This window comes from Salmo trutta, chromosome 32, assembly GCF_901001165.1.
Source record: "Salmo trutta chromosome 32, fSalTru1.1, whole genome shotgun sequence".
In the NCBI taxonomy this organism is placed as follows: Eukaryota; Metazoa; Chordata; class Actinopteri; order Salmoniformes; family Salmonidae; genus Salmo; species Salmo trutta.
Window position 1 is genome coordinate 22102514 of NC_042988.1, and position 16499 is coordinate 22119012.

A 16499-nucleotide genomic window follows, 5' to 3' on the forward strand; every position below is an offset into this window, starting at 1 on the left:
CACACTGATTCATTCATTCATTCATTGAGCTCTGTCTGTCTTTCTCCTGCTGACTCCATCACATCAACAGGTCTAGCATTTAAATGCTCACATGGAAAACATGGTATGCCTTACCTTCTCTCTACCTCTCCTCTCTCTCCCTCACTTAAACTCTCTCATGTCTCTCCTATGCTTTCTCCCCCTAACTATATTTTCATTTCTCCCTCTCTTCTCTCTCCTATATATTTATCTGTTCTCTCTCTCGCTCTCTCTCTCGTGCTCTCTTTCTCTCTCTCTCTTTCTCTCTCTCCCCCCCTCTCTCTCTTTCTCTCTCTCTCTCTCTCTCTTTCTCTCTCTCTCTCTCTCTCTCTCTCTCTCTCCCTCTCTTTCTCTCTCTCAATTTCAATTTTAAATTGAAGGGCTTTAATGGCATAGGAAATGTATGTTTACATTGCCAAAGCAAGTGAAATAGATAGTAAACAAAAGTGAAATAAACAATAAAAATGAACAGTAAATATTACACTTACAAAAGTATTTCTCTCTCTTTCTCTCTCTCCCCTCTCTCTTTTTTAATTCCCCATTGTGTCTCTGTCTATAATTTTTTTCTCTTTCCCTCTGTCGCTCCAAATCTCTGTCTCTCTTTCTCTCTTTTTGTCTGCCCTCTGTCTTTTCGTTATCTGACACTGAAGTGCACTCCAGTACTTTTAGGAGACACTATTATAAGTGAAAGGTTTTGAGGAAAGGAACCAATGACAACAAAATAAGTAGGGCACCATTCACAATCATCCCCCAGGTATACATCAGTACAGAGTCAATGGCTTGTTTACTCTTTAACTCTCTTTTAGAAGGGACTGATTCCCTCTCTTGTCTCATTTATGTAACATAGTGATTGATTCAGCTCACTGGGAGTGAATAAACTGCTTGGCTAAGAGCTCCAGAGCAGGAGCCAGATGCTGCCTCGCCATTGAGTCAGCGTCAGAATCCTCAGTCTGGACAAGGAGTGAGCTGTGAAGTGAACTTATGCTTACAAGTGTAAGCGTTGTTTACATAATTTGGAGAGACTGCATTTGATCATCCATCATCTGTTTCCTCTTTCTTATACCGTAGCATAGCGACTGTGAATGTGCCAATCTGTGGTAACCATAACAATGGTTCTAGTTATCTCAATTTTAATTGGTTTCCAGGGACTCTGATTTACATGTTCTCTCTCATCTCTTATTTATATTGCATTTTTGGTTTGAAAAATAGTCCCATGTTTTGACCTGCTTGTCCCAACAAATACTATCATAAAACAAGGAAACTAGCAATTTCGAAGGAAGGAAGAGGCAATCATAAAAGGAGAGCCAAAATGATATTTTGGAGAGAAATACAGTGCTGGATAGAAGATTGAAATTGCTGTGAAAAAAATGTCAGGGATACTTTAAATCATGTTTTGTAGTGTACTTCCTCTCTTCTCAGTAAAGCAGCAATGAAGTGAATCTGTACAGAAGATGTTTGTCTTGCAGTCTGGTTGGTGTTGTGCAGTGATATAAAAATCTTGAGTAGCCTGCAAATTATTTGACTACGCCACCACACGCAAGCACACATGCACATGAATACATGCATGCTTACGCACACAGGAATGAACACCCCTCATCAGGTGGCATTTTTATACTGTCATCTCCTCATCATAATATCCACAGAGGCAAGGCATGTGCAATGGGTTGAAAGAGTTTTTGAAGAATGACATGGGATTTTACTTCCTATTGCAAAACAACAACAGTTTTAAAACACTCTCCCACTTCTGTTCGAGACAAGGGACTGCCAAACCACACATTAAACTCTCTCGTAAAAAATATAGCTGTAAAAATCTCTATTTTTTTCTCTCAAAATGTATCTCACCAAAAATGTATCTTGTTCCCAGGCAGGGGAACATCAGCGGCATTTTATGACCCTGTCATGGCAGAGCTGAGAGATGTGTCGCTACTGTAATATGTTCCTCTTTAGCTGTTGGGAGAGGCCCGGGGGCTGTGATATGTTCCTCTTTAGCTGTTGGGAAAGGCCCGGGGGCTGTGATATGTTCCTCTTTAGCTGTTGGGAAAGGCCCGGGGGCTGTGATATGTTCCTCTTTAGCTGTTAGGAGAGGCCCAGGGGCTGTGATATGTTCCTCTTTAGCTGTTGGGAGAGGCCCAGGGGCTGTGATATGTTCCTCTTTAGCTGTTGGGAGAGGCCCGGGGGCTGTGATATGTTCCTCTTTAGCTGTTAGGAGAGGCCCAGGGGCTGTGATATGTTCCTCTTTAGCTGTTGGGAGAGGCCCGGGGGCTGTGATATGTTCCTCTTTAGCTGTTGGGAGGGGCCCAGGGGCTGTGATATGCTCCTCTTTAGCTGTTGGGAGAGGCCCGGGGGCTGTGATATGTTCCTCTTTAGCTGTTGGGAAAGGCCCGGGGGCTGTGATATGTTCCTCTTTAGCTGTTGGGAAAAGCCCGGGTGTTGTGATATGTTCCTCTTTAGCTGTTAGGAGAGGCCCGGGGGCTGTGATATGCTCCTCTTTAGCTGTTGGGAAAGGCCCGGGGGCTGTGATATGTTCCTCTTTAGCTGTTGGGAAAGGCCCGGGGGCTGTGATATGTTCCTCTTTAGCTGTTGGGAAAGGCCCGGGGGCTGTGATATGTTCCTCTTTAGCTGTTAGGAGAGGCCCGGGGGCTGTGATATGTTCCTCTTTAGCTGTTGGGAAAGGCCCGGGGGCTGTGATATGTTCCTCTTTAGCTGTTGGGGGAGGCCCGGGGGCTGTGATATGTTCCTCTTTAGCTGTTGGGAGAGGCCCGGGGGCTGTGATATGTTCCTCTTTAGCTGTTGGGAGAGGCCCGGGGGCTGTGATATGTTCCTCTTTAGCTGTTGGGAGAGGCCCGGGGGCTGTGATATGTTCCTCTTTAGCTGTTAGGAGAGGCCCAGGGGCTGTGATATGCTCCTCTTTAGCTGTTGGGAGAGGCCCGGGGGCTGTGATATGTTCCTCTTTAGCTGTTGGGAAAGGCCCGGGGGCTGTGATATGTTCCTCTTTAGCTGTTGGGAGAGGCCCGGGGGCTGTGATATGTTCCTCTTTAGCTGTTAGGAGAGGCCCAGGGGCTGTGATATGCTCCTCTTTAGCTGTTGGGAGAGGCCCGGGGGCTGTGATATGTTCCTCTTTAGCTGTTGGGAGAGGCCCGGGGGCTGTGATATGTTCCTCTTTAGCTGTTGGGAAAGGCCCGGGGGCTGTGATATGTTCCTCTTTAGCTGTTGGGAGAGGCCCGGGGGCTGTGATATGTTCCTCTTTAGCTGTTGGGAAAGGCCCGGGGGCTGTGATATGTACCTCTTTAGCTGTTGGGAGAGGCCCGGGGGCTGTGATATGTTCCTCTTTAGCTGTTGGGAGAGGCCCGGGGGCTGTGGCTGTATGACCCCATCGATTTTCCCATATAATAAATATCTATGGATTCTCTGCTCTTGATCAACAGTTTATAAATATGGCATTCCATGATCGATAACTAATCAATAAGGCAAACAGATGGGAGAGATGTAAAGCAAGAGATAAGGAGAATGTAGGGAGCGGCTCTAATGGATACGTACAGTAGTGTGTCTGCTTCTGAAGGTTGGTACAAACAGTCTTCCTCCCTGTGCCATTTTGAATAGAAGCATTTGGTAGACCCTCCATGTGGTCCCAGTATTAACGTCATTACAGCTGATGCCTCATATCTCATTGGCTCACCATATTTTCTCCACAACATTATACGTACTTACAGTAATTGGGGTTCACTTGAGTGCCAGGGTCTTAATGTCATAGTCAGTGTTTCTTCCTGTTTATATTGAAGCTTTAGGGGATGTTGGGGATGTAAAACAGCACAGATTACCGAGATATTGACCTCCAGAAAACCTGATATTGATCATTATAGAAAACCTGATATTGATCATTATTGATCATTAGCTCCTCCCTCAAACAGCTACCATCCATCCCTCCCTACATAGCTCCTCAAAACAGCTACCATCCCTCCTTACATAGCTCCTCAAAACAGCTACCATCCATCCCTCCCTACATAGCTCCTCAAAACAGCTACCATCCATCCCTCCCTACATAGCTCCTCAAAACAGCTACCATCCCTCCTTACATAGCTCCTCAAAACAGCTACCATCCATCCCTCCCTACATAGCTCCTCAAAACAGCTACCATCCATCCCTCCTTACATAGCTCCTCAAAACAGCTACCATCCATCCCTCCCTACATAGCTCCTCAAAACAGCTACCATCCCTCCTTACATAGCTCCTCAAAACAGCTACCATCCATCCCTCCCTACATAGCTCCTCAAAACAGCTACCTCCATCCCTCCTTACATAGCTCCTCAAAACAGCTACCATCCATTCCTCCCTACATAGCTCCTCAAAACAGCTACCATCCATCCCTCCTTACATAGCTCCTCAAAACAGCTACCATCCCTCCCTCCCTACATAGCTCCTCAAAACAGCTACCATCCCGCCCTCCTTACATAGCTCCTCAAAACAGCTACCATCCATCCCTCCTTACATAGCTCCTCAAAACAGCTACCATCCATCCCTCCCTACATAGCTCCTCAAAACAGCTACCATCCATCCCTCCTTACATAGCTCCTCAAAACAGCTACCATCCATCCCTCCCTACATAGCTCCTCAAAACAGCTACCATCCATCCCTCCCTACATAGCTCCTCAAAACAGCTACCATCCATCCCTCCCTACATAGCTCCTCAAAACAGCTACCATCCATCCCTCCCTACATAGCTCCTCAAAACAGCTACCATCCCTCCTTACATAGCTCCTCAAAACAGCTACCATCCATCCCTCCCTACATAGCTCCTCAAAACAGCTACCATCCATCCCTCCCTACATAGCTCCCTCCATTGTTCCTCACCTTCCTGTGTCATTGGAGCAGTGATTGTAGCTGTTAGATCATCTCCAGGGGCTGAGTGGCGATGCTGAGGATTAGATGTGGAACAGGTGGGTCTGGGCGTGTCTGGGCTGGTCTGGTCACACATGTCAGGGGCAGGAGCAGTGGGAAAGGGAGGCATATGCGCTCTCTCCATGACCTGACTGTGCTGCTTCAACAGAGGTGCCCCGCCAATATGGCGGCTGGGCACCTCTGACCCAAAATAAAACTCAATAAAACTCAAACAGCATCACAGACAGCCATGCTTGAAACCCTGGCATTACTCTTTTTTTTCAACCCCCGATTTTGGGGCTATTTTGAGCCATGTTCCTGTGACAGGATCAGGGAAAACTGGAGGGAAAAGGCCACACTTGGCGTCACAGAGCCCAGGGGAGAGGCCACATATATCCTGCCGTCTCTGAGTATTGACCAACGAAAGCTCCACTTACATCCTGAAATCTGCATCACCCCCTGTACACTGAGCTCTCACTGACTCTCACCCTTTCTAAACCCTCTCTGTCTCTCTCTGTCTCACTGTATCTCTATCGCTCTCTTTCTCTCTCTCTTTCGCACCCTCCCTCCCTCCCTACCTACCTCCCTCCCTCCCTCTTTCTCTTCGTTTCTGTCTCCGTCTTTCTCTCTCTCCCCTCTCTCTCTCTCCAACACACACACACACACTAACATGAAAATGATAAGCAAATTGATCATCTTGACATCCCTCCATCACACTATATTACAGTGTTGGTATAATTGTTTCACTGTATTCATACTAAATGTATCCGATGATCTGTCCCCTAACACTTAGCCGAGCTTCATGTCCACGTTCCAGCCCAACCCTAACCCTAGCCTCAACCATAACCCTGACCCGAGCTTCATGTTTACATGCCAGTTCAACCCTAACCCTAGCCTCAACCATAACCCTGACCCGAACTTCATGTCCACGTTCCAGCTCAACCCTAACCCTAGCCTCAACCATAACCCTGACCCGAACTTCATGTTTACATTCCAGTTCAACCCTAACATTAGTGTCGTGTCTTTGGGCACCATTAAACTGAAGACATGTTTATCAATTAACTCCCTGTAATTATTATTACGCGATTAAACTGATTAATCGTTTAACTGTAATTAACTAGGAGATCGGGGCACCAAGGAAAATATTCAGATTACAAAGTTATAATTTTCCTAATATAACTTTCCTATATTATAACATGATATATTATATTATAGTATAGGCCAATTATCTTCTGGTTTAAATGGTGTATTTTACCTTGCGTCCAGTCTCATTCCAAAAGTCGTAAATTGTTGTATCTGCACGAATCCAGCCTTTACTAAAGTCATCCATACATCAATTGTCTTAAAATCATTTATTTACTAAACTAAGTAATTCACAGAAAGCATACAAACAGTAGTTATCGTTACAAAGAAATGGTAGAGTAATGTGCCCTAGTGGACTAAACAGGCATGGCGGCCTGTTAAACAAAGGGTCATAAAGGGCAGCTGAGAAGACACTACAGAGTTGATAAATATTAACAATTGATATGCTAATCCTTTGCACATGAACACTCACTCATTCGGGAACAATTGCAATCAATATATATTTACGCTCAGTGTGTGTCGGGATCCTTGTTGGAGAGTTCTGTTCTGTTGGAGAGTTTTGTCCTGTTCTTTCTCTCTCGGTTAGAATGGATCTTTCAAAGCGACATTCATTAATGTCGTTATAGAATGGATGTTTCGTCGATCTTCGCGTTCAATGATATAATTTACTTAGCTGCAGACTAATAATTAATATCAAAGACTTGTTCTTATTCTGTCGACTATCGATAGTCTAAAAGTTAACCATGTGGTGTAGTTAACTTTCAGTAGAGGAATTGGATGGTCAAACCTATTGGCCAACTCGCAATGGAGTGGAGGCCTGGTCTGAAGAAAGTAAATCAGGGTGGGGTTTTATACGTGAACATAGAATAGGCTTGTCACATGACGCCTGGTCCTGTCTGTGTCCCTGGGGGCGTGCCGATGACTGATTTAAGCTTTGAACAGAAATACATTCTATCACATTAACATCAGTACATAGCATCTCAACGTATTACAAATAGCTTTATCCTTATTAATACATTTTATACAACCATTTAGATGCAAGTCCTATAGCTGAGGCTATTATATAAACAGTATTATGGTATTATGGTAATTATGGTAATATTGTCTCTTCTGAGTATCACAAAATTGTACCAAGCGGACCAGTTCGTAGCTGGATTCTTCACCAATCTTGTATACCTTCTCCAGAACATAAATGTTGTTCGGTTCCCCAATTCTGTGAGTTGGAAGAATTTCCTGTGTCTCTCTATGAAACCCCTCTGTGTCTCAACTGGGCCATGGGGCAGGAGTTTCTCCTCTAGAATTTTACCACCCCTTCACACAGGGCCTGGGTGGGGGGAGGTAGGTTGGGGGATGGTGCAAGGGGGAGGGGGTCAACTGTCCTCCCTGTACTCAAAGAGGGCAACGTCATAACACTAGCCTCAACCATAACCCTGACCCGAGCTTCATGTTTACATGCCAGCTCAACCCTAACCCTAGCCTCAACCATAACCCTGACCCGAGCTTCATATCCACGTTCCAGCTAAACCCTAACCCTAGCCTCAACAATAACCCTGACCCGAGCTTCATGTCCACGTTCCAGCTCAACCCTAACCCTAGCCTCAACCATAACCCTGACCCGAGCTTCATGTCCACGTTCCAGCTCAACCCTGACCCTAGCCTCAACCATAACCCTGACCCGAACTTCATATCCACGTTCCAGCTCAACCCTAACCCTAGCCTCAACAATAACCCTGACCCGGGCTTCATGTCCACGTTCCAGCTCAACCCTAACCCTAGCCTCAACCATAACCCTGACCCGAGCTTCATGTTTACATTCCAGCTCAACCCTAACCCTAGCCTCAACCATAACCCTGACCCGAGCTTCATGTTTACATGCCAGCTCAACCCTAACCCTAGCCTCAACAATAACCCTGACCCGGGCTTCATGTCCACGTTCCAGCTCAACCCTAACCCTAGCCTCAACCATAACCCTGACCCGAGCTTCATGTTTACATTCCAGCTCAACCCTAACCCTAGCCTCAACCATAACCCTGACCCGAGCTTCATGTTTACATGCCAGCTCAACCCTAACCCTAGCCTCAACCATAACCCTGACCCGAGCTTCATGTTTACATGCCAGCTCAACCCTAACCCTAGCCTCAACCATAACCCTGACCCAAGCTTCATGTTTACATTCCAGCTCAACCATAACCCTGACCCGAGCTTCATATCCACGTTCCAGTTCAACCCTAACCCTAGCCTCAACCATAACCCTGACCCGAGCTTCATGTCCACGTTCCAGCTCAACCCTAACCCTAGCCTCAACCATAACCCTGACCCGAGCTTCATGTCCACGTTCCAGCGCAACCCTGACCCTAGCCTCAACCATAACCCAGACCCGAACTTCATGTTTACATGCCAGTTAAACCCTAACCCTAGCCTCAACCATAACCCTGACCCGAACTTCATGTTTACATGCCAGCTCAACCCTAACCCTCAACCATAACCCTGACCTGAGCTTCATGTTTACATTCCAGCTCAACCCTAACCCTAGCCTCAACCATAACCCTGACCCGAGCTGCATGTTTACATGCCAGCTCAACCCTAACCCTAGCCTCAACCATAACCCTGACCCGAGCTGCATGTTTACATGCCAGCTCAACCCTAACCCTAGCCTCAACCATAACCCTGACCCGAGCTTCATATCCACGTTCCAGCTCAACCCTAACCCTAGCCTCAACCATAACCCTGACCCGAACTTCATGTTTACATGCCAGCTCAACCCTAACCCTAGCCTCAATCATAACTCTGACCCGAGCTTCATGTTTACATGCCAGTTCAACCCTAACCCTAGGGCTTGATTCAATCCGTAGTGCTGAATATCTGTGCTACAGCGCGATAGAAATTTAAAGATAATGTTCTTCCGTTAGTGGAGACCGCATTCATAGTAAATACTGTAAACTACTGCGATACGGATTGAATCGAGCCCCTAATCTTTTCCATAACCCTTTTTCCCTTGCATTAATCTTATGGTGCAATTTGGATATTCCGTCCCCTTACGCCTGAATTCTGTGTCTGCACATTTGTTTGTGCTGTGAATGTTGATAGATGATTAACTCTCATTAACAAGAAACATCCCATCCAAACAGTAATTCTTGATACAGAGACACAGACTCCGATTGGATGATGCTCCAGGCACAGCCAACTGCTGTTTTCCATTTATCTCTCTGAAAGGGAGCGCTGCAGACAGGTGATTATTCAGGGCACGGAGTATGGTGTGCCATGGCATTGAGAGGCAATAGATCCAGGGACTACAGGGCAATGTTCCACTACATCATAAGGAAGGGCCTGCAGCTGTACTGCAGCTGAGTCCAGTGCTGCAGAGGAAATGTCTGGTGGCGTATCCATTGTACTGCCCAGCAGATTTCATGAGACAGGTAAGGTTGGCACTGCTGGCATCTCCCTCTACCAGCCAGGGCCGAGAGTCCTGGGGGTCTGGACATAACCTGTCATGTCATTAAGCATCTGTGCACTCAGGGGCCTAAGCCAAGTCCAGGTCTGTTGAACTGATGGATGATCCAATCACTGTAAACAACAGCACAAAACCACACCAGCCACTGTTCCCTTTTAACCAATAAATATATACTGTGCTGGTGAATGTACGATCCTTTAACAATCAAAGCAACAATGATAACAACACAACTATAAAGGGACTACTTGCATCGTAATCATTCTAATGGCGATTACTTGTGGTGTTGTTGTTGATATTTAGACTCAAGCCAAGGCATTAGTTTCACATACCCGTGAGATGCTGTACATGGCATATGCTGGGGATAGTCCAGACAGACTGATCAATGCTGAGTAAAGTGCCAAATCTCATTACCCCATACCAGAATTCAGTTCACTATTCATCCAACCCACCATTACACTTCCAGCAGAAGCTTACCTCTTTGGATAGCAGCCTCATGTGCAAATGGGTGTTAGCTCTAGTTGGACTATCTACGTGTGCATCCAGAATATGTCCCTGGGTAACAAGCACACATGGAATTCTCATGCTAGAAATCCAACTGTTCTCCCTCCATAACTAATTTATATAGGGACAGCAGAGAATAGCAGAGAACCAGTAGGAGAGCTAGAGAGAGTTAACAACTCTTAAACCTATATGAATGTCCAAACCCCCTATTACTAGTCTGTTCAACCTCTCTTTCGTATCGTCTGAGATTCCAAAAGATTGGAAAGCGGCCGCGGTCATCCCCCTCTTCAAAGGGGGAGACACTCTAGACCCAAACTGTTTCAGACCTATATTCATCCTGCCCTGCCTTTCTAAAGTCTTCGAAAGCCAAGTGAACAAACAGATCACCGACCATTTCGAATCCCACCGTACCTTCTCCGCTATGCAATCCGGTTTCCGAGCTGGTCACGGGTACACCTCAGCCACGCTCAAGGTACTAAACGATATCATAACCGCCATCGATAAAAGACAGTACTGTGCAGCCGTCTTCATCGACCTGGCCAAGGCTTCGACTCTGTCAATCCCCGTATTCTTATCGACAGACTCAACAGCCTTGGTTTCACTAATGACTGCCTCGCCTGGTTCACTAACTACTTCTCAGATAGAGTTCAGTGTGTCAAATCGGAGGGCCTGTTGTCCGGACCTCTGGCAGTCTCTATGGGGGTGCCACAGGGTTCAATTCTTGGGCCGACTATTTTCTCTGTATATATCAATGATGTCGCTCTTGCTGCGGGTGATTCTTTGATCCACCTCTATGCAGATGACACCATTCTGTATACATCTGGCCCTTCTTTGGACACTGTGTTAACAAACCTCCAGATGAGCTTCAATGCCATACAACTCTCCTTTCGTGGCCTCCAACTGCTCTTAAATGCTAGTTAATTGAAATGCATGCTCTTCAACCGATCGCTGCCCGTACCCGCCCGCCCGACTAGCATCACTACTCTGGATGGTTCCAACTTAGAATATGTGGACAACTATAAATACCTAGGTGTCTGGCTAGACTGTAAACTCTCCTTCCAGACTCATATTATGCATCTCCAATCCAAAATTAAATCTAGAATCGGCTTCTTATTTCACAACAAAGCCTCTTTCACTCATGCTGCCAAACATACCCTCGTAAAACTGACTATCCTACCGATCCTCAACTTCGGCGATGTCATTTACAAAATAGCCTCCAACACTCTACTCAGCAAATTGGATGCAGTCTATCACAGTGCCATCCATTTTGTCACCAAAGCCCCATATACTACCCACCACTGCGACCTGTATGCTCTCGATGGCTGGTCCTCGCTACATATTCGTCGCCAAACCCACTGGCTCCAGGTCATTTATAAGTCTTTGCTAGGTAAAGCTCTGCCTTATCTCAGCTCACTGGTCACCATAGCAACACCCACCCGTAGCACGCGCTCCAGCAGGTATAGTTCACGGGTCATCCCCAAAGCCAACACCTCTTTGGCCGCCTTTCCTTCCAGTTCTCTGCTGCCAATGACTGGAACGAATTGCAAAAATCACTGAAGTTGGAGACATATCTCCCTCACAAACTTTAAGCATCAGCTATCAGAGCAGCTTACCGATCGGTGCAGCTGTACATAGCCCATCTGTAAATAGCCCATCCAACCAACTACCTACCTCATCCCATAGTTTTTGTTTTTCTGCTCTTTTGCACACCAGTATTTCTACTTGCACATCCTCATCTGAACATCTATCACTCCAGTGTTAATTGCTAAATTGTAATTACTTCGCCACTATGGCATATTTATTGCCTTACCTCCTTACTTCATTTGCACACACTGTATACAGATTTTTCTATTGTGTTATTGACTGTACATTTGTTTACCCCATGTTTAACTCTGTGTTGTTGTTTTTGTCACACTGCTTTGCCTTATCTTGGCCAGGTCGCAGTTGTAAATGAGAACTTGTTCTCAACTGGTCTACCTGGTTAAATAAAGGTGAAATAAATAAAAAACAAAATAAATGAAGCTACTATATATTCATTGCTAGCATGCATTCCTGGGGAACAAAGATAATGATAGTGTATTGGTATGATCTAGATATATGCATCCAATCTTAATACAAATGTGTTACAATGTTGTTACTATAGTAAATGCAGTGACTAACAACATGACACCGTTAGAATTCCAACCCAGCACCATGTACAGTATTATGAAGGTGTCCTGTCTGTCATGCATGGATCTCATTGAGGACACTCTCTGTAGGGGACTGTCACTTGTTAGCACCTGCCTGTCACACTGACTGTGTATGAGTGCTGTGGTGTCCCTATGACTTCACACACATGCCGAGAATGAGAAGTGTGTCCTCAGCACCAGTCTGGGTGCCTCGTCTCAACACCAACGTGTCAGCGCCCTCTAAAGGCCAGCAGGGAGAATGCAACACTGAACTTTCCTCTAACAACTGAACAAATTTGTTTACACATTATATAAAATGGAGTGGACACAGTATATAAAGTAGTCTAAAAACAAATAGCTCAAGTCAAAAGGTTGGCCTATCCCTTCAGACTCCTATAAGAGTGGCCCTAGCGCTCCACCTGGCCAGTGCTTGGCTCAGATGACATGCAGGAGGAAGTGTCAAGTCAGTGCTGTAATCCACAGGGTGAATAAAAATGGATTTAGCTGGAACTGAGGGCCTTTAAACTGACTATAGCTCAGAGACAGAATCGTACATATTAATCACCTCAGTCAACCTCAGACATTACATATACTGTACATCCAGATATACAGTAAATAGACTGGAGTGGTAACTAACAATGTCTGTACCACAAATCAGTCTATGCACAACATATTCATATTCTGATTTCAGCACAGATATGGGTCTACATTATAACTCCAGACTGGAAGATAATATGGTAAGATAAGCTTTGGACGCAATGATTTTGGAGAGCCTTTTTCCTGGCGCCAACCTCTCTCTCTCATGTCCTCCAACAGACGGTCGCAGCGAAGCCACACTCCAAATCCGGTGTGCAGATGGACACCAGTGCCAGATCTAATCCTGAGCTGCTTGGCACTGGGGGTAGAGAGAGAGAAAGAGAGAGGGAGAGAGAGTGAGAGAGGGGGGAGAGGGAGTGGGGGGTGTTGGGAAGAAGGAAACAGTACTGGACATTTGGTTAGGTGGTGCAAATTGAATCTGTTCCCTCTCCCTCATTCTGTTAGCAGCATAAGCAGCTGGGCCCTATAGCTCCCTGTACTGAGCCCAGGCAGCATCCAGACTGACGCTAGCAGATTGCTTGGCTTTTATTATTTTCCGACCCTTGATTACGTGGCCAAAACACTAAACGTCTGGTAAACTCTCTTTTCCATTCGCTTCAAAGTCTGCAATTGCCTCTACTCCAGCTCTCCTTCAGGGAGTGACCTCGTCCTGTCTGTTCTGCAGCCCAGGAGAGGAGTAAAGGAGGAGAGAGGATGGGGGTTATCACAGAGCCCTCCATCACTCCGAGCAACACGTTCTCCTGTTCAATCCCTCATCAGCCACTCATGAACGAGGGGCACCATGCCAGAGACATGCCACTATACTCCTCGCACTCAGCACATTGACATTGCGGACAATTTTCTTTAACATCAGCACACTTCCTCCTCTCTCTCTCTCTCTTTCTCTCTCTCTCTCTCTCTCTCTCTTTCTCGCTGTCTCTGTCTCTTTCTCTCTCATTCCTTCTCCCTCCCTCTCTCGGTCCAGTGGCTGAGGGAGAAGGCCTGTCCTGTGCCAAGGCAGGCAGTGTTCTAATGCACGCCTCTCGGAGCACCTAATTTCCAACCTGACCCCGCCACTACCCATAAAGCACTGGGTCACCAGCCACCCACTCACCTCATCACACAAATTGTGGCAGCACAGGGCTCCAGGGTCCTTTTCTGTCCAGCCCAGCACTTTTGTTTCCATTTATAGCGGGAGTCTTTTCAGCGATTCTTATCATTATTTCCCCTAATAGGTAGATGGAGGGTGGATTTCAATGACGCTGAATCCCGGTGCTAATGACAGAACCTTTAAAATGTTGTAATTGTTATTTAGCCTAAATCATATTAAGCCATTCAGCTGGAGTTTGGCTCGGCCACTCTTTCCTCTTGCCTTAATAGTTCAGATCTTTTCTGACATGGCTGAAACAGAGACAACAAAATATACATAGTGTTTCATCCCGGTTTACAGCCCTGTGTTTTAAAGAGTGGTGCAGGACATTCAGTCATGTCGTTTGCAGCCCTGTGTGTTAAAGAGTGGTGCAGGACATTCAGTAATGTCGTTTGTATGCCCTCTGTGGGTCAAATTCAATCAAGCATCCCTTAAAGCCATCTTTATCTCTCACTGGCTCTATACCTCCCTGTTGGAGGTCACACCAAGCCTCGCTGTGGATACACTTGGCAAAGGGCCTGCAGATTCTCTTGGCACATAGATGTATTTCACTTACAGTACCAGTCAAAAGTTTGGACACACCAACTCATTCAAGGGTTTTGCTTTATTTTTACTATTTTCTACATTGTAGAATAATAGGGAAGACATCAAAACTATCAAATAACACATACGGAATCATGTAGTAACCAGAAAAGTGTTAAACAAATCAAAATATATTTAATATTTGAGATTCTTCAAAGTAGCCACCCTTTGTCTTGATGACAGGTTTGCACACTCTTGGCATTCTCTCAACCAGCTGCACCTGGAATGCTTTTCCAACAGTCTTGAAGAAGTTCCCACATGTACTGTACTGAGCACTTGTTGGCTGCTTTTCCTTCACTCTGCGGTCCAACTCATTCCAAACCATCTCAATTGGGTTGAGGTCTGGTGATTGTGGAGGCCAGGTCATCTGATGCAGCTCTCCATCACTCTCCTTCTTGGTCAAATAACCCTTACACAGCCTCGAGGTGTGTTGGGTCATTGTCCTGTTGAAAAACTAATGATAGTCCAACTAAGCCCAAACCAGATGGGATGGCGTATCGCTGAATAATGATGTGGTAGCCATGCTGGTCAAGTGTGCCTTAAATTCTAAATAAATCACAGACAGTGTCACCAGCAAAGCACCCCCACACCATCACACCTCCTCCTCCATGCTTCATGGTGGGAACCACACATGTAGAGATCATCCGTTCACCTACTCTGCATCTCACAAAGACACGGCGGTTGGAACCAAAAATCTCCAATTTGGACTCCAGACCAAAGGACAGATTTCCACTGGTCTAATGTCCATTGATCGTGTTTCTTGGCCCAAGCAAGTCTCTTCTTCTTATTGGTGTCATTTAGTAGTGGTTTCTTTGCAGCAATTTGACCATGAAGACCTGATTCACACACTCTCCTCTGAACAGTTGATGTTGAGATGTGTCTGTTACTTGAACTCTGTGATGCATTTATTTAGGCTGTAATTTCTGAGGATGGTAACTAATGAACTTATCCTCTGCAGCAGAGGTAACTCTGGGTCTTCCATTCCTGTGGCGGTCCTCATGAGAGCCAGTTTCATCATAGCGCTTGATGGTTTTTGTGACTGCATTTGAAGAAACTTTCAATGTTCTTGACATTTTCCGGATTGACTGACTTTCATGTTTTAAAGTAATGATGGACTGTCATTTCTCTTTGCTTATTTGAGCTGTTCTTGTCATAATATGGACTTGGTCTTTTACCAAATAGGGCTATCTTCTGTATACCACCCTACCTTATCACAACACAACTGATTGACCTAAACGTAATAAGAAGGAAAGAAATTCCACAAATGAACTTTTTAGAAGGCACACCTGTTAATTGAAATGCATTCCAGGTGACTACCTCATGAAGCTAGTTGAGAGAATGCCAAGAGTGTGCAAAGCTGTCATCAAGGCAAAGGGTGGCTACTTTGAAGAATAATTGTTTAACACTTTTTTGGTTACTACAGGATTCCATATGTGTTATTTCATAGTTTTGATGTCTTCACTATTATTCTACAATGTAAAAAAATAGTAAAACTTTTGACTGATACTGTATGTCAACGTCACACAATGACAAACATGTTTCTTCATAGAATCCTGAAGGTGGCCTTGTTGGTTTGGCTTGGTGTTTCATTGTGTATGCATGATTGGATCACAGCCTCAATAGATTCAAACCCCAAAGCATGAAATTATGTCAGAGAGAAGCAGAGGGATTTCTTGCTACAGAGCAGCATGGACAGAGCAGTGAGATAAGAGTGGGTAAAGTGCTGAGTACTGGGACTTGGCAAATCTGCTGACATCACAGTGGCTGCAAATGCTGCTCTTCTGTGTAAGTTACAAAAACTATTCTCCCGATACCTCTTCTTTCCTGATTGTGTGCTAGTCATTCACCAAGAGCCATCAAACTCAACTCTGGACCTTGAAGCCAGTGCCATTGTGTTTTTTCATTGTTCCCCTCTAATCAGGGACTGATTTATACCTGGGACACCAGGTGGTACGGTAAGAGTTAAATACCCGTGACCTAGAGCAACAACTGCTGATGAGCTGAGTTTAGAGAGGGATAGGATGCCCTCTCCTGGACAAGTAGTCTCAAAGCATAGTGCACAGAGCCAAACATACAACATGGGTGAGGTGATGTG